Source organism: Saccopteryx bilineata, chromosome 1 (genome assembly GCF_036850765.1).
Source record: "Saccopteryx bilineata isolate mSacBil1 chromosome 1, mSacBil1_pri_phased_curated, whole genome shotgun sequence".
NCBI classification, from domain to species: domain Eukaryota; kingdom Metazoa; phylum Chordata; class Mammalia; order Chiroptera; family Emballonuridae; genus Saccopteryx; species Saccopteryx bilineata.
The window spans coordinates 147,229,172-147,251,922 of record NC_089490.1 but is presented as its reverse complement, the minus strand read 5'-3'; the positions used below and the strand labels follow the sequence as shown (position 1 = coordinate 147,251,922).

The 22,751-nt window shown below is 37.8% G+C and overlaps 1 pseudogene; it reads left to right on the top strand.

Moving 5' to 3' along the window:
* The first annotated feature begins 447 nt into the window (after nt 1-447).
* Nucleotides 448-5,267, top strand: LOC136321021 (olfactory receptor 7E178-like; annotated as a pseudogene).
* Nucleotides 5,268-22,751: the final 17,484 nt, after the last annotated feature.

Genomic DNA, 22,751 nt, shown 5'->3' with positions numbered 1-22,751 from the left:
AATTTAAGGGCACATTTTCCTCCCCATTTCCGGGTAAAAATGTCATCAGAAAGACACTGTGATGTTTATACACACTCTAAATTTGCTGTGTGAAAGATGTGGGACTCAAATGTTCATCCCCTGAGTCCTAACTCAGGACTCTATTCCTGAACTAGAGCTGAACAATTTTTTTTCATGCCTGCTTTGTCCTTTATCAGGAAACAGAGGCAGAATCATTGGTTCCTCCTATTGGGACTCAGTGAAGTCACTATGAATAAGGGAACGGAACAAGTCATTTATAGGGGCCTTTCTAAAATAAATATTTTATTTTATAGAATTTTCTATAAATAGTATTTTTTTCCATTTCATTTGGAAGTCTGGTATGTGCAAGCAACATTTTCTCTATAAATTGAAAAATTCAATGACATGACTATCCTGACATGACTATCACTAGACAGACTTCAGGAAATGCTGGTTCTAGATCTCAGCAATAAGAGCAGGTAATTGATTGTATCTGATTTTTTGAGAAAAATTTAGGTAAATAATAGTAATATTTAATGTGCACTGATTTTTACAATGTAAGAAACTATACCTCACATATATCTTACTGACATTCTCACTTGTGTGATATGGAGACATAAAAGAGTTTGCATAGAATTGTCAGTATAATAAATTAAAAAATAAAATGAAGTCTATCCCTCTGGTGATATTACACATCTGCTTAAAAGTTTAAAAAAGATGCATATACTTTATAGAAGGAGTAAAAATATAAAATTTTAATGAGAACATTTCAAAAGAACATGTGTAGTATTACAGTTAAATTTTCACAAAAGTTGCTTATAAGTACAAAATCAATCCTAACACCATAAAAGTATAAGCAGAAATATATCCCCACCAAATTCCCTGACAGTGGTTGACTCTGTGGGACAGGGATAGCAACAAAACTGAAATTGCATTGGTAATATTGCAAATCTCTATATAAGTTCTGCAAAAGTATTACTTTTAATATAGTGAGTGGATGTCAATGATAATAATAGATATTATTAATGAGACTTCCACTAAGTGCCTGGGAATGTTCTAAGGCAATGACTCTCAGCTCTGGCTGCACATTAGACCACCATCAGACTCACATGTAGAAAGTCTGGTTTAACTGGTTCTAGGATGTGGCTAAAACAGTGGTTCTCAAAGTGTGCGCCAGGACACACTGTTGCATCCTAGAAGATTTCCAGGTGCACCTATGGTATTTCAGAGAAATATGTGCCTGTTGGAGACCAAAAAACCAACAGGCTTTTGGAGTTCAGATTTTTGGGGGACAGAGGTTTGGGAATTGACTGTAAACTGCCAGTCTGCTCAACCTCCACCTCACTTTCCTGATTAGGTTGCAAAAGGGTGTTAAGCTGTGGTGCTAGATTGTTTTCACCACCCCCTATGTTCCCCTGAAAGACTGGAGGCAAGTTTCTTCCATCCTTTTTTTGGTGTAAAGTTAAGATGATATGGGCCCTGGCTGGTTGGCTCAAACCAGCGGTAGAGCGTCGGCCTGGCGTGCAGGGGACCCGGGTTCGATTTCCGGCCAGGGCACATAGGAGAGGTGCCCATTTGCTTCTCCACCCCCCCCCTTTCTCTCTGTCTCTCTCTTCCCCTCCCGCAGCCAAGGAGCAAAAGGCCCAGGCGCTGGGGATGGCTCCTTGGCCTCTGCCCCAGGCGCTAGAGTGGCTCTGGTCGTGGCAGAGCAACGCCCCGGAGGGGCAGAGCATCACCCCCTGGTGGGCAGAGCATCGCCCCCTGGTGGGCAGAGCTTCACCCCTGGTGGGCGTGCCAGGTGGATCCCAGTCTGGTGCATGCGGGAGTCTGTCTGACTCTCTCTCCCCGTTTCCAGCTTCAGAAAAATCCAAAAAAGAAAGAAAGAAAGAAAGAAAAAGTTAAGATGATATGTATGGTGGGAGTTTTCTGCACTTGGTAAAATTCTTGAGTTGCCTTCAAAACATGAGCAAAGATCTCATGGATTTGCTAATGGCCCACTTTGCCCTATAAATAAAGCAAGATGTGGTTTTTAGGCATGCTTTGTTCTTGCCAGCAGCAACTACAGGGCCCTCCTAACTCCATATATTCTTAATCCCGCACTGTTCTCACTTGGGACCTGAAATTACTAGCTGTGCTTGTTTGCAGCATATGCCCAGATATAAAAATAAATATAGTTACTCTATTATACCATTTTATTATGGAGATACAGCCTTTTTTGTTAACATATCATTATTATATTTATTGTTAACACATCATTATATTATTTTTATATAAATCCACCCAAATAAAATGGATAGATTTCTCATATAGAAGCGTGATATTGAAGAATCTGATTCTGGAAGTGAGCAAAAGTTAAGTGTAAATAAAATAGGACTTGAAGGCTGAAGGGCAGAATTTAATTTATAGCATTTTCCATCACTTAACACTGAACAGTATGATTGGATTAGAAGCCCATTCATGGAATCTTTAAGTAATTTTGGTTTAACATTAACAAAAGAAGAAGAACTGGCAGCTATATCCACTGATCGTGGATTGGTGATTAAACATAAGAAATTGTCTCTTGAAGCCTTTTGGATTTCTATAAAAGAAGAATATCTAAAAAAAGCTTTGAACATTTTATTACAATTTTCAACATCCTATTTATGTGAATTAGGATTTTCTACCCTCAACACAAAAGTAAAATGAGAGGAATTCTTCAATGTATTGATGAGAAAATGAGAGTTTGTCTTTCAAATAAATGCCCAAACACTGAAGAAATCACCAGGACACATCAGGCTCATGTTTCTCATAAACACCCAAGAATGAAAAAACTTAACACATTTATGCCAGGACCTGCCAAATTTAATAAATCTTACTAAGGATGTATCTATATATATAAAAAGATAACATTTTTGTAATTTTTTTTATTTTTTAACCTCTCTTTTTTACAAATTCTAAAAAGCATAACTCAAAAAGTGTAACATAAAAATGTTTTTTAATGTCAGAATAAATTTAATTTTCTTGTATTTATTTCATTTAATTACAATAAAAGCACGCTTGGGCTTTATATATTTTTTCTTTAATATTTGACTTAATTATTATAACATATTTCTCAGAAATTTGTATATAGTGTGCTTAAAATTATTTGTAAGATTGTAAACACTTCCCAACTTCAAAAAGTTTGAGAACCACTGGGCTAAGAGCATCAGTAGATTTTAAAAGATCCACAGATGATTATAACAGCCAATAGGGAGTGATAGTTACTGGTTTATATTTATTTTAATTTAATTTCTTTCAACAGTCCTGTAAAGTAGGTTTTATTTTTATCTCCATTTTAATGATGTAAAAATTGTCCAAGCTTTTCTTATATTATTTTCTGTGCTTTCTTCCTTTGCATTTTCTCAAATTAATTCCATTGCTTCCTGTCAGGGGAAAGAAAGTCTCAAGTTGTCCTCAGGCACCTGGTGTACAGAGAACTGGAATTCCTGTTAATTGGCAGGTTTGACATAAAACAGTTTTAACTAGGCTTAAGGAGACTGAGTTTCAGACATCCCTTTGGGACTCCTCTTGGTTGTAAAACTTCCACTGGAAATAATGTGGTTGATTTCATGAAGAAACAATGCTTAGGATAAGGAGCATGTTTAAACACTCTAACAAACCACTACATAAAAGAGAAAAGCAAAGCAAAGAACAGTTTCAAATACAAAGACTCTCTGAGATTGTAGAGTGTTGATAAGAATAACCCTGCATAAAAAGCCTAGGATTCAATGAATATCTAAAAAGAGTTTTAAAAGAAAACAAATATTTGAGAGGGCATTTGTTAGCATTTGGGATGAATATTGGAGAAACCAAATAAGAATAAAAATTCAAAAATGTAACAGTTATATAAAGATTCTAATTGATTAAATATAACAAGCTTTAATTTAGAATACAGTTATGTTAGGAACACGTATAAATATTCCAAATCAAAGAAATTGTGTGCATTGTATTTAGGTAAATTAAAGTATATTTGCTTTTTGTGTATTTTAACTGGAATGATTTTTTTTAATGAAGAAAGATATTTCTTAATCCATACATTTTTTCAAGGGAGGAAAGTAAAATTTACTGTGTTCATGACTTTATTAACTTCATTAATTTAGTGTCTCTATAGTAGATATATATAGAAACAGGTAAATAGCCAAAAAATCAATAGGAAAAAAATTCTCTGAGATTGAGTTTGTCACCAATAAGAAATACTGCCGAAGTCCTGAAGTATGTGTTTCATAATCCAAAATACAGGCTCAGTGATAACTGCCTGTTCAGTTGTTTCATCTATTCTAAGCCCCTTTTCTTTTTCAGCAGATGTCTCAGCCCCATAGAAATAGAGAATCTAACACGTGTCTCAGAATTCTTCCTCATAGGTCTCTCAGATGATCTGGAATTTCAGCTTTTGCTCAGTGGGCTCTTCCTGTCCTTGTACTTGGTTACCATGTTGGAGAACCTGCCCATTATCCTGCTCATTAGACTCCCACCTCCACACTCCCATGAACTTCTTCCTCTCCAACCTGTCCCTGGCTGACCTCTGTTTCATCTCTATGACAATTCCGAAGATGGTAGAGGACATCCAGATTTACAGCAGAGTCATCTACTATGGGGGCTGCCTGACTGAGATGTCTGTTTTTCTTTTTCTTTTTCTTTTTTTGGAAGCATAAACAAACTACTGTTGACCATAATAGCCTTTGAAAAAATTGTGGCCACCTGTAACTCTGCACCACCTGGTCATCATGTACCTATGCTGCTGTGGTCTGTTGGTTTTGGTGTCATTTATCATCAGCCTTTTGGACTCCCAGCTGCACCACTTCATGATTTCATATCTTACGTTCTTCATGGATGTGGAAATATCACATTTTTCTTCCATGACCTCTCTCAGCTACTCAAACTTGCCTATTTTAAAATCCTTAACAATAATACATTGATCTAGTTCATTGGTGCCATCTTAGGTGGTGTCCCATTCTCAGGGATCCTTTCTCTTGCTATAAAATTGTTTGCTCCATTCTGTGAGTTCCATCTTCAGGTGGGAAGTATAAAGCTTTCTCCACCCGTGGCTCTCGCCTGTCGGTTGTTTATTTTATGGAACAGGCTTTGGTGTGTACCTCAGTTTTGCTGTCTCAGTTTCTCCCAGGAAGGGAGCAGTGGCCTCAGTGATGTACACGGTACAAGGGGTTCCTATGCTGAACCCCTTTATCTATAGTTTGAGGAACAGGGACATGAAGAGGGCCATTCAGGGGCTTTTCAGAAGAACAACCTAATCTCAATACCTGTCCCATCTTTTTTTGATTTATGGGTTGGAAAAGACATTAAAACCAAATTCCTGAATCTCAAAATTCTACCATTTTGTTTTATAATTTTTGTAGTGCTGTGCATTCCAACCCTCACAGGGTCTCATATTGGAATATTGCTTCATTTGCTATATATTTAATGGGCTCAAGTGATTAAAATTGCATGATTGAATCACATTATAATTATAGTGTTCTTTATTTCTCTTTTGTTCCTAGCATCCTAGAGAAATGCACTATTTTTTTTTGTTTTCTGTTATTCTAATAATTGCAGTTCTTAACCCTTTCTAAAATTCATGGCTATTGTTCACAGAATTTTCATGTCTTTCAGATACCTCTTTATGCATCTTATGTATAAGGATGTATGTAACTGATTTTTAGCTCTGGCTTCATATCACAGTCATCTGTGGAACTTTAAAAATGTTGATGATTGTGTCTCAGCACAGGTTATAATTTAATTAGACTGAGGTATATTCTTAGCATAAATATTGAAAAGTGATCTAACTTGATTGTCATGAAAAACCAAGGTTGAGAACTACTGATCTGACTACATGTTTTTTTCAGTGATGACTAGTGTGTTGGATCCTTTACTGCTCATGAACAGGTGCCGGAGTTTTTGTAGCCATCTGAGCTCAGAGTGGGAGCTTATGAAAATTCTCCCTAGCAATAGGCAGTGTGATTTTCCCTAATAATTCTGATATTTCTTCACATATATATTTTGTGTTTTTTTTAATTAATTATTTATTTAATTAATTTTTTGTGACAGAGAGACACACAGAGAGGAACAGATAGGGACAGACAGATAGGAAGGGAGAGAGATGAAAGAAGCATCAATTCTTCATTGTGGCAACTTAGTTCTTCATTGATTGATTTCTCATATGCGCCTTGATCGGGGGCTACAGCAGATGGAGTGACCCTTTACTCAAGCCAGTGACCTTGGACTGAAGCTGGTGAGTCTTGATCAAACCAGATGAGCCTGCACTCCAGCTGGTGACCTTGGAGTTTTGAACCTCGGTCCTCCGCATCCTAGTCCAATGCTCTATCCACTCTGACACAGCTGGTCAAGCCACATATATATTTTCATACATACAACCAGTCATTTGTGCTGGTCACCTAGCTCCAAACTCACCTTTGTTTGCCTAACCTTAGCCAAGGGTAGTTTTTTCCTTTCCCTAATAACAGTATTTTTAGGACTTCACTTTGACAACATTCTTTTTTGTGTCTTCTCTTGACAAATCTGACTTTGGGCTCTGATCTGTGTCCACTCTATAGGACACAGGAAGGACCCTTTTTTTTAGAGATGTTTCTATTTCTGAGGCAGTAAACTAGGGCTCTCTGAAAACCCACCAAACAACTATTTTAATCTACTTGGCCTTTGGTCATTCAGCTAAATTGTCTAACAACTGCACTGGTCAGGAACTTTGATACTGGAGAAGGGAACACCCTTTAGAGAGAATAAAGCCATAGCTGCAGTGAAAATACATACCTCTCTTTAAAAGTTTCTAAATTAGTGTTAGATTTGTTCATCTTTATTAACTGAAATTAGATTCTTTGCATTTGTTCTATCATGGATCCATAAGGAACTGTGTCTTTGTTTCTGAAAAATGAGGTATTGAAGAGTAGCACTGGGAATTTGCCAGAATAATTGTGAGGATAAATTTTGTGTCAACTCGGCTGGGTAATGGTACACAGATATTTGGCCAAACATTATTCTGGATGTTTTTCTGTTAGTGATTTTATTTAATTGAGACTAACATTTGGATCAGTAGACTTTCAGTTAAAGCTGATTATCCTTTATAATTTGAGTGGATTTCATTTAAACAGTACAAGGCCTTACTAGAACAAAGAATGACCTCCTAGGGGGAGCAAGAAGTGTAATAGCAGACTGCCTTTGGACTTGAATTGCAACTTTTTTCCAGCAAAATTTGGACCTAACAAGTCTCCTCAATTGCGTGAACCAATTATTAAAAGATATTTCTATATATAAACATACACATATCCTTTTGATTCTGTTTCTCTAAACAACAAAAATAAATACAGTAATATTGCCTTTAAAAATCATTTAACTGGAACTATTGACATTTAGGAATAAAATAAATGGCCATTGACAGTTAAATGAATAAGAAAACTGGGATTAATATAATATAGATAAAAAATACTATTTATTCTGAAGAAAATATATTGTGCCATTTTTAACAATATGGGTGAAGTTCAAGGACATTATGTTAAATGAAATGGGCCAATCACAGAAGGACAAATACTGCATGACTCCACCTCTGGGATGTATCTCAAAAAGTCAGCTTCATAGAATCACACTGCAGTGGTGGTGGCTGCCATGGGTGGAGGGAGGAGAATATGGAGAATTACTAATCATAGGGCATAAAGTTTTAGGTAGGGGAGGTAAGAATGCCTTTGAGACCTGCTGTCCAGAGTTTTACCCAGAGTTCACAACCATATATGAAAACTTCAAAAATTTGTTAAAAAGGCAAGCCTCATGCAAAATGTTCTTTTACAATAAAAAGCTATACTGAGAGACACAAGTGTTAACTGACAAAATGAAATGCTATTATATTCTTGTTATAGAAGTCTTACTTCTCTCTAAATTACTTGGTAATTTGAATGCATTTGATGGTAAAAAAAACATTTTACCTCACATTTTGACTTATGTTAATTTAAAAAGTAAGTCTGAATTGTTCATTAGGATGTATAAAACTTGAAAGTTTAATGAAGGTGTACAGGTAAGATTCTTCCTGAGAAGTGGAAGGACCTAGACCCTTCAAAGGACATTGACTTTTCCTATAACCCTATTTCATTAATATTAACAAGTTTCTAGAGACTGAGATGACTTGGACCAATCTGGCTAGTGATGAGCTCGGTGTATTGTGCTCTCAAGCACAAAGAACTCCTAATAAGCAGCTTGCGTTCTGCAACCGTTCACTTTATTAGTCCTATACTGCTGGATCTGTTTGTGTGTCTTCTCTCTGAGAGTCAATGTGTACATCTAGGGGTCCCTGCCCGACTCTGTCTTCCTGCAGTCCTGAGGACAGAGCCTGAGCCTTCATCATTCACCAGGCATGAGGAGGGTGATAGATTGTCATCCCTCTGACATTTTCCTGCATGGAAGCAGTGCAGTGCCGTGAGTGCTATTGGAGATACTAGATACAGAAGGGATAGAGGGATTATTGTTTTTCATCATCAGAACAAGCAGAATAGTTGAGTAGCCTGATGGTATATGCCAATTTGCAGTTTCAGCTCAGAGGCCTATTAAGTTTATGTTTTTGTTTCTATTGGGGGTATAAAGGCTCTGATTCAATTTCTGCTGTCCTCCCACACTGGGTCTATGTCCCTTAAGCATTTTTCTCACCAGACCTGAAAAATAAGTTTCTCTAAATTACCTCCTACGCATGCCAAACTGATTACAATGGTGATGATGAAAATGAATGGCCAATTAATGCCAGATGACCATATGCATGAAATCATGAACCTTTGGCCCTGGCTGGTTGGCTCAGCAGTAAAGTGTCAGCCTGGTGTGTGGAAGTCTGAGGTTCAACTACTGCCAGGACACACAGAAAAAATGACCATATGTTTCTTTTTTTCTCTTTCTCTCTCTCTCTTTCTATCTCTCTCCCCCTCCCGCAGCCAAGGCTAGAATGGTTTGAGCAGTTTGGCCTCAGGCACTGAGGATGAGACCATGGCATCACCTCAATTGCCAAGCAAAGGAGCAATGACTCCGTATGGACAAAGCATTGCCTTCTAGTGGTTTGCAAGTGGGTACCAGTTGGGGTGTATGTGGGAGTCTGTCTCTCTGCCTCCCTGCCTCTCTCACTCTCACAAAAATTCATGAACCTTTTATTTTTCTCATTTTAGAGAGGACAGCAAGTGAGAGAAGAAGAGAGAGGAAAAAGAAGGAGCTCTTTTCATCAACTCTCATATGTGCCTTGATGAAGCAAGCCCAGGGTTTTGAACTGGTTACCTCAGCCTTCCAGGTTGATGCTTTATCCACTTTGCCACACCAGAGGTCAGGCTATCATAAACCTTTACTTAATATTCCCAAGTGCGAAGGTATGAAACAAGTGTGCTTTATCCACTTTGCCATACCACAGGTCAGGCCATCATAAACCTTTATTCAATATTCCCAAGTACGAAGGTCTGAAACAAGTGCTGCATTGATTGTCTTTTTATCTGTATTGTCGCATATAATTGTTCATCTACATGAAAAGTTTATACACTTTTAACCTAACTTGTAGCAAATCATAGGATAAAATGGAATAAAGTCAGGTTTCAATCAGTCTGACTCCAGACATAGGGAACCTGCCTAGTAGTCTCCCTTTGTCAACCAAACAACCATTTCACTTCTCTGTCATTCAACACAAACATTCTCTGCTCACTGTGATTTTCTTTTTGTAGGTTATTGGTAGACCACAGTGGAGAGCCATAGGTGGCCCTTACTGATTTAACTATGATATAAGAAGGATGGCTGAGATAAGAGACAGGGTTCACAGAAAGAGCCAGATCATGACATTTAGGGTAGATCTCTCTCTTGCCCCTACTCCTGCACTTCATCTCAACTGTCTGCTTCCACTTCTAATCAGTTAATTCAGTCCATTTTCATTTCAAAGGGAGACATAACATAAATATGACAGTTTCCATCTATACTCAGAAAACCAGTAAGTATTTAAAGATATATCATGTGTGTTTCATTGGTTAAGACCTGTGGATCTCTGCTTTAAACTTTCTGAATTTTAAGAGGAAAAGTTATCTTCATGTGCTTCAGAGATTCATAATATACTTTTCAGTTCTATCTGCTCTACTGATTATCTAATTCCATAGAGCAAGTTCTTAGTGTCTCTGAGCCTCAATAGTGTTAACTGAGTCGATGTTTAGTTCATACAACTTCATTTAGTAAAGACTAAATAGAGAACAAATACTAAGTATGTGATTAAAGGTGATGATATGTATAAGGGAAAAAGGTTGATTTTATTTTTATTATTATTACTGAAACATTAAGCTTCATTTCATTTCAATAAAATATCTTGTGATCTGATGATATGATTTTCAATGGATAGTAAACTTCCTTAAGATTGCATTTTTGTGAATAAATTCACTATTCCAGTAATTTAATTTTTGGTTAAAAATAATAAAAAAATATCTGACAAAACAATTTATTCTTGTCCTTATACAAATAGATAATGATGACTTGGAAGTCACATTTTATTCTGGATCCCCAGAACTTAGATCATTTCTGGCACAGAGGAGTCCAAACAATAACAAAAATAGAAACCCTAACATATGATAAATACTGAATAAAAGCTTTTTTGGTTCCTAGAAATAAAACGTACTTATTGTAGGATGGTGGGCAATGGGGGAAGGTCACATGGGAAACTCAGGCCCAGGAATTTTGGCTAGGGCAGCCTACAACCAAGCAAGCCAAAAGAAACTTCTCAAGAGCCCTTTGGAAAAGAGCAACCATCTGCCAGCCAGTAAGATTTCACCACATCATATCAGCTCAACCACTCTAGGGACCCTTTAAATATGTCTCACACGGGTCACCCCTTGTGACTTCTCTGACCCCTGACCCCGGGACCAGAGAACATCATCCAAGCAGCATAGAACTCAATAAAACCTTTACGATTCCACACTTTGTGGCTCCAGCCCGTTCCTTCTTTCTCGGTGGGGAAAAATAACTTACACTTCTGTGGTGCGCATACACTGGTGATCTTCTGTGGTTTCATCCATTTCAGGGATGTCCCATTGGACAAGAGACAGGATAAAATATTAATAGCACTTGTTTGTGTGTATGTCATAGGCTTTTAATGGGACCTATTATTTCCCATTCAGTAGCATCTATAATATTCACATATTCAAAAACCATCATGGTGATTTTCATAAATATAGGAAAGAAGAGGTATAATGAGAAGAAGATAAATTTTATTGTGTGGGCTGAGACAAATGTTTGGATTTGAAGTCATTCTATGCTCTAGTGCCTCAGACAAGACAGCCTTCAGATTCTCTGCCTTATAATAAAATCATAGGTGATTAAAACCTATGACTTTAGGCTATTCTTAGGCTTGCATTTTATCAGCAAACCCACTCTTACAGTATATCAATTTCTGGTTATAATACAATAAACAAATATTTATTAATAAACAATAGGTATTAGGTTCTACCTCCTTTGGATGCCACATGTTTCTGGAGATTGGTGTTGTTCTCTTCTATCCCAGAAAAGGAATGCCAGTATAGAGAGGTGGGGGGATTCCACACACCTTTGGAATCATGACCTTAACATAGGGATTATAGCATTTTTCATAAATAGTAATGCACTTTACATCCCATTTTGGAAAGCTGAGATACAGAAATATTATCCCATATATAATATAAGAATTTCATGGAATGACTATACTTATATATTTCAGAAATATTTCCAAAAGTAGTACATAATTGACAGCAAATAATTTTTTATTGGAAAAGCAAAGGTAGTAAGTAAGAGGTAAAATTAAACTTGCAATTGTTGGAATCCATGGGAGTCTGAAAAGACCAGAGTAACAGGCTTTATTAAAAGGAAGAAAGGAACCCTGATGGGCACTTCTCTGGGGGAGAAGGGCACAAGTACAAGCTAGGGAGATGAACGTTATAGTGTAAGAAAGAATTTTGAGTATGTGAGTGTTGAATCAAAAGTCCTGGTATGTCTGAAATGCTTCTCCTAGGGGCGGCTTGCCAACTTCTTGAAATTTTTCTGTCTTAGGGGCAATATTCCGGTAAGGATGAGGTCTGACAAATAAGCGGAATATCAAGAGGGCATTTTGGAACTCCTGGTAAATTTATGTATTTATCATTTCTCAACTCTGTGGTTACATGTAAAAGAAAGGCAGTTATTAATTTTATAATATATGGTGAAGGGAGATGAGGAGAAAGAGATGAAAAAATTGGAAAATTATTGTTTTTTCTGGAGAACTCAAGAAAAGAACCTTGCAAAGCCAAGTCCCCCATCCAGTTAAGGAGGTCATCAATTTCTGTGCTGTGAGGTCTAAACCAGGATGTCTTAGAAAACCTGAGTGAGGAAGTAAAAAAATCTTGTGTGGTAATAATTGTTAGTGCTTGCTGCAAGTGCCAATTGAACATGGTGACATGGTGATACATGGTCTCCTGGATAAGCCTCATGTGATGTGCTGGTCTGGTTCCTCTCCAATGGGAAGACATGTGGAGATTTTTAGAGACAGGGAACCTGTTGGTGTAAGTGTTTAGAAGGACTGAATATGTGTGGTTTAAAAGGAATGCGGTTTGGACAACATTTAGGAGGGAACTTCTTAAGCTGAGGGGTGGATTCTTCCTTCAGTCATCCCTACTTATTTTTTTTTAAATAAATTTTTATTAATGGTAATGGGATGACATTAATAAATCAGGGTACATATATTCAAAGAAAACATGTCTAGGTTATTTTGTCATTAAATTATGTTGCATACCCCTCGCCCAAAGTCAGATTGTCCTCCGCCACCCTCTATCTAGTTCTCTGTGCCCCTCCCCCTCCCCCTAACTCTCTCCCTCCCTCCCTCCCTCCCTCCCTCCCTCCCTCCCTCCCTCCCATGTCCTCCCTCCCCCCACCCCTGGTAACCACCACACTCTTGTCCATGTCTCTTAGTCTCATTTTTATGTTCCACCAATGTATGGAATCATGTAGTTCTTGTTTTTTTCTGATTTACTTATTTCACTCCTTATAATGTTATCAAGATCCCACCATTTTGCTGTAAATGATCTGATGTCATCATTTCTTATGGCTGAGTAGTATTCCATAGTGTATATGTGCCACATCTTCTTTATCCAGTCTTCTATTGACGGGCTTTTTGGTTGTTTCCATGTCTTGGCCACTGTGAACAGTGCTGCAATGAACATGGGGCTACATGTGTCTTCACGTATCAGTGTTTCTGAGGTTTTGGGGTATATACCCAGTAGAGGGATTGCTGGGTCATAAGGTAGTTCTATTTTCAGTTTTTTGAGGAACCACCATACTTTCCTCCATAATGGTTGTACTACTTTACAGTCCCACCAACAGTGAATGAGGGTTCCTTTTTCTCCACAGCCTCTCCAACATTTGCTATTACCCGTCTTGTTGATAATAGCTAATCTAACAGGAGTGAGGTGGTATCTCATTGTAGTTTTGATTTGCATTTCTCTAATAACTAATGAAGCTGAGCATCTTTTCATATATCTGTTGGCCATTTGTATCTCTTCCTGGGAGAAGTGTCTGTTCATGTCCTCTTCCCATTTTTTTATGGGATTGTTTGTTTGTTTGTTTGTTGTTGAGTTTTATGAGTTCTTTGTAAATTTTGGATATTAGGCCCTTATCTGAGCTGTTGTTTGAAAATATCATTTCCCATTTAGTTGGCTGTCTGTTTATTTTGATATCAGTTTCTCTTGCTGAGCAAAAACTTTTTATTCTTATGTAGTCCCATTCATTTATCTTTGCCTTCACTTCTCTTGCCATTGGAGTCCAGTTCATAAAATGTTCTTTAAAACCCAGGTCCATGATTTTAGTACCTATGTCTTCTTCTATGTACTTTATTGTTTCAGGTCTTATATTTAGGTCTTTGATCCATTTTGAATTAATTTTAGTACACGGGGACAGGCTGTAGTCGAGTTTCATTCTTTTGCATGTGGCTTTCCAGTTTTCCCAACACCATTTGTTGAAGAGACTTTCTTTTCTCCATTGTGTGTTGTTGGCCCCTTTATCAAAGATTATTTGACCATATATATGTGGTTTTATTTCTGGGCTTTCTATTCTGTTCCATTGGTCTGAGTGTCTATTTTTCTGCCAATACCATGCTGTTTTGATTATCGTGGCCCTATAATATAGTTTAAAGTCAGGTATTGTAATGCCCCCAGCTTCATTCTTTTTCCTTAGGATTGTTTTGGCTATTCGGGGTTTTTTATAGTTCCATATAAATCTGATGATTCTTTGTTCCATTTCTTTAAAAAATCTCATAGGGATTTTGATGGAAATTGCATTAAATTTGTATATTGCTTTGGGTAATATGGCCATTTTGATTATATTTATTCTTCCTATCCAAGAACAAGAAATATTTTTCCATCTCATTGTATCTTTTTCGATTTCCCTTAACAATGCTTTGTAATTTTCATTATATAGGTCCTTTACATTCTTTGTTATGTTTATTCCTAGGTATTTTATTTTTTTGGTTGCAATCGTGAAGGGGATTATTTTTTTGAGTTCGTTTTCTAATATTTCATTGTTGGCATATAGAAAGGCTATGGACTTTTGTATGTTAATTTTGTATCCTGCGACCTTACTGTATTGGTTTATTGTTTCTAATAATCTTTTTGTGGAGTCCTTCGGGTATTCGATGTATAGGATCATATCATCAGCAAAAAGTGATACCTTTACTTCTTCTTTTCCGATATGGATGCCTTTTATTTCTTTGTCTTGACTGATTGCTCTGGCCAGAACTTCTAGCACCATATTAAAGAAGAGTGGAGAGAGTGGACAACCCTGTCTTGTTCCTGATTTAAGGTAGAAAGTCCTCAGTTTTATGCTGTTTAATAGGATGTTGGCTGATGGTTTATCATATATGGCCTTTATCATGTTGAGATATTTTCTTCTATACCCATTTTGTTGAGAGTCTTAAACATAAAATTGTGTTGTATTTTATCAAAAGCCTTTTCTGCATCTATTGATAAGATCATGTGGTTTTTGTTCTTTGTTTTGTTGATATGGTGTATTACGTTAACCGTTTTGCGTATGTTGAACCATCCTTGAGATTCTGGGATGAATCCTACTTGATCATGATGTATTATTTTTTTAATATGTTGTTGTATTTGGTTTGCCAGTATTTTGTTTAGTATTTTAGCATCTGTATTCATTAGAGATATTGGTCTGTAGTTTTCTTTCTTTGTGCCATCCTTGCCAGGTTTTGGTATAAGGGTTATGTTGGCCTCATAAAATGTGTTTGGAAGTATTGCTTCTTCTTCAATTTTTTGGAAGACTTTGAGTAGAATAGGAACCAAGTCTTCTTTGAGTGTTTGATAGAATTCACTAGTATAACCGTCTGGGCCTGGACTTTTATTTTTGGGGAGGTTTTTAATAGTTTTTTCTATTTCCTCCCTGCTGATTGGTCTGTTTAGGCTTTCTGCTTCTTCATGACTCAGTCTAGGAAGGTTGTATTGTTCTAGGAATTTATCCATTTCTTCTAGATTGTTGTATTTGGTGGCATATAATTTTTCATAGTATTCTACAATAATTCTTTGTATATCTATGATGTCTATGGTGATCTCTCCTCTTTCATTTTGGATTTTATTTATTTGAGTCCTGTGTCTTTTTTCCTTGGTGAGTCTTGCCAAGGGTTTGTCAATTTTGTTGATCTTTTCAAAGAACCAGCTCCTTGTTTTATTGATTTTTTCTATAGTTTTTCTGTTCTCTATTTCATTTATTTCTGCTCTGATTTTTATTATCTCCTTTCTTCGGCTAGTTTTGGGTTGTCTTTGTTCTTCTTTTTCTAGTTCCTTAAGGTGTGAAGTTAAGTGGTTTACTTCGGCTCTCTCTTGTTTGTTCATATAGGCCTGAAGTGATATGAACTTTCCTCTTATTACTGCTTTTGCTGCATCCCAGAGATTCTGATATGTCGTATTTTCATTTTCATTTGTCTGTATATATCTTTTGATCTCTGCGCTTATTTCTTCTTTGACCCATTCATTTTTTAGAAGTATGTTGTTTAGTTTCCACATTTTTGTGGGTTTTCCCCCCTCTTTTTTGCAGTTGAATTCTAGTTTCAAGGCTTTATGATCAGAGAATATGCTTGGTACAATTTCAATTTTTCTAAATTTGCTGATATTGTCTTTGTGGCTCAACATATGGTCAATTCTTGAGAATGTTCCATGTACACTAGAGAAAAATGTATACTCTGTCGCTTTGGGATGAAGTGTCCAGTAGATGTCTATCATATCCAGGTGTTCTAGTATTTCGTTTAAGGCCACTATATCTTTATTGATTCTCTGTTTGGATGACCGATCTAGAGCCGTCAGCGGTGTATTGAGGTCTCCAAGTATGATTGTATTTTTGTCAGTTTTTGTTTTAAGGTCAATAAGTAGCTGTCTTATATATTTTGGTGCTCCTTGGTTTGGTGCATATATATTAAGGATTGTTATGTCTTCTTGATTCAACTTCCCCTTAATCATTATGAAATGACTTTTTTTGTCTCTGAGTACTTTTTATGTCTTGTAGTCAGCATTATTAGATATGAGTTTTGCTACACCTGCTTTTTTTTGGGTGTTGTTTGCTTGGAGTATTGTTTTCCAGCCTTTCACTCAGAATTTGTTTTTATCCTTGTTGCTTAGATGTGTTTCTTGTAGGCAGCATATAGTTGGATTTTTTTTTTAATCCATTCTGCTACTCTGTGTCTTTTTATTGGTAAGTTTAATCCATTTACATTTAGTGTAATTATTGACACTTGTGGGTTCCCTACTGCCATTTTATAAATTGCTTTCTGTTAGTTTTGTATCTAGTTTGATTCTTCTCTTTTGTTTTTCTATCATTTGTTTTTGTTTGTTTGTGTTCCATACTTCTTTCCTCTGTTGCTACCTTTTTTAAGTCAAGTGTTTTTGTGGTGGTTTTTTCAAGGGTGGTTACCATTAAGTAATGAAAAGGGTACCTTCCATATTCATTGTAGTACCCTATCTTATAAGTATTTCTGCACTTCATCATCCTTTGCTACTGTTAATCTCCATCCTCTCCCCCCTTTTTTTCCTTTGTTGTCACAGTTTAAGTTTGGTTTTATTGTGTTCTTGGTGGAGCTGTTACTTGTGGTGTTGTTTTCTTTTGTTCTTTGAATCTGGTTGGAAAACCCCCTTTAGTATTTCCTGGAGTGGGGGCTTTCTGTTGATAAATTCTCTCATCTTTTCTGTATTTGTGAATGTTTTTAAACCCCCTTCGTACTTGAAGGATAGCTTTGATGGGTATAGTATTCTTGGCTGAAAGTTCCTCTTTCAGGGCTTTAAATATTGGGGTCCACTCTCTTCTAGCTTGTAGAGTTTCTGCTGAGAAATCTGATGATAATCTAATAGGCCTTCCTTTATATGTTGTACTCTTCTTTTCCCTGGCTGCCTTGAGAATTTTTTCTTTGTCATTGGTTTGTGTCATCTTTATTATGATGTGCCTTGGAGTGGGTTTGTTGGGGTTAAGAAAACTCGGTGTTTTGTTTGCTTCTTGAATTTGAGGCTTTAGTTCTTTCCACAGGCTTGGGAAGTTCTTGTCTATTATTTGTTTGAGTATATTCTCCATTCCATTTTCTTTCTCTTCTCACTCTGATATATGTATTATTCTTATGTTTTTCTTTCTGATGGAGTCAGACAATTCCTGTAGGGCTTTCTCGTTTTTTATTATTTTTGAGTCTCTTTCTTCTTCTCTCTGTTGTGCCTCAAGTTGTTTGTCTTCTATTTCACTAATCCTATCCTCAATCTGGGCTGTTCTGTTAGCTAAGCTTGTTACCTCGTTTTTCAGCTCGTGAATTGAGTTTTTCATTTCTGTTTGATTTGTTTTTATAGTTTCAATTTCCTTGGTAATATATTCTTTGTGTTCATTGAGTTGTTTTCTGATCTCCCTATATTGCCTTTCTGTGTTTTCTTGTATATCTCTGAGTATTTTTAAGATTTCTATTTTAAATTCTCTGTCATTTAGCTCCAAGGCTTCTAATATGTTGTCTTTTCTCCATAGATTTTTCCACATCTATTTGTGTTACCTCTCTTTCTTTTGTATCCATAATATTCGATTTCCTCTTTCTTATCGGCATCTGAGGGTGGTCTTGTTGATAGCACTAATTAGAATTAATAAAGAGTAAAAAGTAAAAAAAAAAAAAAAGGGTAAAACACCCCACAAAAAAAACAGTAATAATTTATTATTTCCCCCTTTTTTCTTTCTTCTCTTTCCCTCCTCTCCCCTCCTCAGGGAAATATCGTGCCTATAATGGAGGGCCTGATTTGGGGTGAAGAGTTCAAGGGGCTAAAAAAAAAAAGGGAGTAGGAACCTATTAAATGCAAAAAAAAAAAAAAGGAAGAAAATCTTAGACAAGCATAAGATGATTTGCTTGTAAGTGATGGTCAACTAAGAGATATAATGAGAGGGATAAGTGGGAACCAGAAAAAAGGACCAAAAAAGAATAATAAAGAAGAAAAAAATAAAAATAATAAGTAAAAATCTGTTGTATTAAGTGGAGCGAAGACTAAATACAATGGAGACCTTTGGTTGGGAGGACCCAAAATGCCACAAAAATAAACAAACAAGAAAAAAATAAAAACAAAAGCAAAAAAGAAAAATAAAGCCAAAAAAAGCCTTGAGTCCCAAATTAACTAATTTGTTCGTGATTGAGGATTAAATGGGAGGAAAGTAAAATGAGAGAAGAAAAAACGAATAGAAAGGAAAAAATAAGAAAAAGAGAAAAAACGAAGGAAGAAATAAAAAAGGAAGAGAAAAAATACAAAATAAAGCAAAACAAAAAAAAAAAAACAAAAGAGGAGAGAGTGAGAGTTAAGTGTTTTCGAGTGTAACCTTAAAGGAGGGTGAGGATGAAGAAGAGAAATAAAATGTAACACTGATGGGTAGTGTAGTTCAAGAAAAGGGAAGCATAAGATGGGCAGAGAATAGAAGGACCGAGGTGGAGGAAATAAAGGCAATAAGATAGAAGAAACAAACAACAACAAAAAAAAATTAGTGGAACAAGTTGTAAAGTCTGTGGATTTTTCTTGATTTTGAGAGGTTAACTTCTTCCTTTTTCTTTTCTCTCCCTCTTCCTGGTCGGTGACTCTGTACCCCAGGCTCTGCCCCTGTGTCACACTTAGGTAGGGATTTGCAGTTGATGGGATTCTATGGCAATGTCATATAATTGGCTTTAGTCTTGCTGGTAGTCAAGGCTTGTTGGCGTTTGCAGGGTCCAACGATGAGAGAGTTTGCTTTCCTGGATTCTCTCTCCTAGTCCCCCCTTTCTGAATTAGCAGCCTGGTGATCCAGCTATAAGGCTGCAACTGCTTCTGCCTGGGGAGTAAGAGGCTCAAAGAGCTGGGAAATCCCCACTCTATCCCCACTCAGTGCAAGGCTTTGGGAAAGGCTCTGGCAGTCAGGGCCTCCAGTGTAATCAGGCGGGGGTGGGAGTCAATTGTTGTCAAGGTGACTGTTCAGTGCCTATCATTCAGTTGGACCTCTCAACCCAGGCTTTCCACACTTTGTAGCCTGTTTTTGCTGGGAAGAAGAGGCACTAGTCTCTGCTTGCGACTAGTGTAGTATAGATCTTGTTATCTGCCAAGTCCTTCTTGTTAGCGTTTATCCCTGAATATGGAGGCTCTATCAATCAGAAGTTGCCCCCGCCTCTTTAGCGAGAGGCACTAAAAAATATCACGCCTCTTGTCTTGGGTCGCTGAACTGAGAGAGATCTTATCAATTAGAACCGAGGGTGCGCAGATTTCATGGGTTAAACTAATTTCATTGATTGGGTCGCAGCTGTGCTCCCGAAGGTATTTTAGGCTGCCTGCGCGCGCCCCTCCCCCAACGCTTGATTGTTAGGTTGAATGGCTGGGTGAGGTGCCCCGCCCATGGAGAAAATCTCCCAAGTAGGGAAGACCACCCTGGTGCCTCTCCCGCTCGCCCTGCCACTGGCGGCTGAATCGCACCAGGCGCAGGATAATGGGGCACCCTGGGTGTGCAGGCCAGTAGGGCGCTCTGGGCGCGTGGAATGCCCAGAGCACACGCGTGAATGGGGTGCTCCGGGCACCGGTGGCTGGCGACTCTCACTCGCAGTGCGCGGGCCGCTGGGAACGTTAGCGGTGCTCGCTCTGCAACCGGACCGGGCGCACCGCCGGCTGCTCGCTGCTCCCGAGTGTGGGCGGTGCTCGCTGTGCAACCGTACCAGGCGCGCGCCCGTGGCTGCTTGCGGCTGCTCGCGGCTCCCGAGTGTGGGCTGACCCACCACAGGCGCACAACCTCGTGGCTTGAATGAACGTCCCTGCGGTAGCTTCCTCCACACCCTCGTCTCTCAGATTCAAGTGATAACAGTCCTTTCGCTATCAGTTTGTGTGGAACTCCGGAATGCTCCGAGGATAAATTTTTCTGTTTCTAGTTGATAAATTTGTTGTGATTTAGGGGAGAGCTGTCGGACGTGCTGCTCATGGCGCCATTTCCATGACGTCACTCCTATCCCTACTTATTTGATATTTCCCTTGTGAAGTTCTCCTTGGGGAATAGGAGTGTAGGAGCATTTGATTGTAGGTAATTCTAGAGATTTCTCTCATCCAAGCCCGTAGAAACTTGATAAAGAAGGGGGCTAGTACTTGGATAAGAATGGAGTGAAAGCTTTTTCATGGTAAAGTTAGAGATATTCTTTCCTGGCAGCCCTGGAGAGAGAAGTTAGCTTGAGCTAAAAGAAATGTTTCATGTTTGTTTGTAGGCTCTCCTTCAGGCAGGAAGACCCAGCGATCTTGTCCCCTTACTATATAAAGGGTAAAAAGACTGAGAAGCATTAAGAGGTGAATGCTATTCATTCTCCTAGTTCTTCAGGGATATGGGAAAGCTTTAGGATTAGGGGACCTGTATGGGTTGAAATATAAAATTTAGTAGGTTTGCTGATATAGTGTTTCAGATTTTTCTGTTTCACAAGGGCAGGTTTCAGGGTTAGTGTGTAGGATTAGGTAGATTTTTCCAATTTTCTAGTTGGTGAAGGTCTGCATGTGGTTCTGTAAGAAACTAGTGAACAAACTTAAGAGGCAGCGTCCAAAAGTTAGAAAAGTAAATAGGAGAGTGAGTGGACTAATGAAAGGCAATAGTCAAGACACCCATCTTGTGTGAAACCACTAATTCCATGTTTACAAATTCACTGGGCTTTAGAGAGAGAGAGAGAGAGAGAGAAAGAGAGAGAGAGAGAGAGAGAGAGATTAGAAATAAGACAAAAAAGTGGCCAGTCCTTTTGCTTCTAGACCTATTTTTATAGAAATTTTTATAGCAGTAAGAAGAGAAATTACCTGTATATCTCGTTTGGTCCTTAGATTGACAGGTAGTGTATTAGGAACTGGAAGAGGTTAATGGGGTGGGATTAGGTTGATATTTGGGGTGAGATAGATTAGGGCAGTGGTCCCTAACCCATGAGCCATGAACCAGTACTGGTGCATGGGCCGTTTGGTACCGGTCCGCAGAGAAAAAAAAATTACTTACATTATTTCTGTTTTATTTATATTTAAGTTTGAACGATGTTTTATTTTTTAAAAATGACCAGATTCTCTCTGTTATATCCATCTAAGACTCACTCTTAATGCTTGTCTCATAAGTTCAACAACTATATTTTAAAATACCACAGTTTTTATGCCAGTCGCATAATTTTATTTTGTGCATTTATCTGTTCCACCCTAAAGGCTGGTTTGTAAAAATATTTTCTGACATTAAACCAATCCGTGGCTCCAAAAAGGTTGGGGACCACTGGATTACAGTACAGGTTTCTATCCAATTAGTGGGGAGAAACATATAGGTTTTGGTCCACACAAGTAGAAAGCCCTGATTGGGTGAGGCAGGCTGAGAGGTGAATAGAGAATAGAAGGTAAGGGGTCAGGTTTTTTTTAAATTTATTTATTTTTTAAATAATTTTATTTTTTTAATGGGGTGACATCAATATATCAGAATACATATATTCAAAGATAACAAGTCCAAGGTATCTTGTCGTTCAATTATGTTGCATACCCATTACCCAAAGTCAGATTGTCCTCTGTCACCTTCTATCTTGTTTTCTTTGTGCCCCTCCCCCTCCCCCTTTCCCTCTCCCATTCCCTCCTCCCCCCCGTAACCACCACACTCTTATCAATGTCTCTTAGTTTCACTTTTATGTCCCACCTACGTATGGAATAATGCAGTTCCTGGTTTTTTCTGATTTACTTATTTCGCTTCGTATCATGTTATCAAGATCCCACCATTTTGCTGTAAATGTTCCGATGTCATCATTTCTTATGGCTGAGTAGCATTCCATAGTGTATATGTGCCACATCTTCTTTATCCAGTCATCTATTGACGGGCTTTTTGGTTGTTTCCATGTCCTGGCCACTGTGAACAATGCTGCAATAAACATGGGGCTGCATGTGTCTTTACGTATCAATGTTTCTGAGTTTTTGGGGTATATACCCAGTAGAGGGATTGCTGGGTCATAAGGTAGTTCTATTTGCAGTTTTTTGAGGAACCACCATACTTTCTTCCATAATGGTTGTACTACTTTACATTCCCACCAACAGTGTATAAGGGTTCCTTTTTCTCCACAACCTCTTCAAAATTTGCTATTACCTGTCTTGCTAATAATAGCTAATCGAACAGGTGTGAGGTGGTATCTCTTTGCCGTTTTGATTTGCATTTCTCTAATAGCTAAAGAAGATGAGCATCTTTTCATATATCTGTTGGCCATTTGTATTTCTTCCTGGGAGAAGTGTCTGTTCATA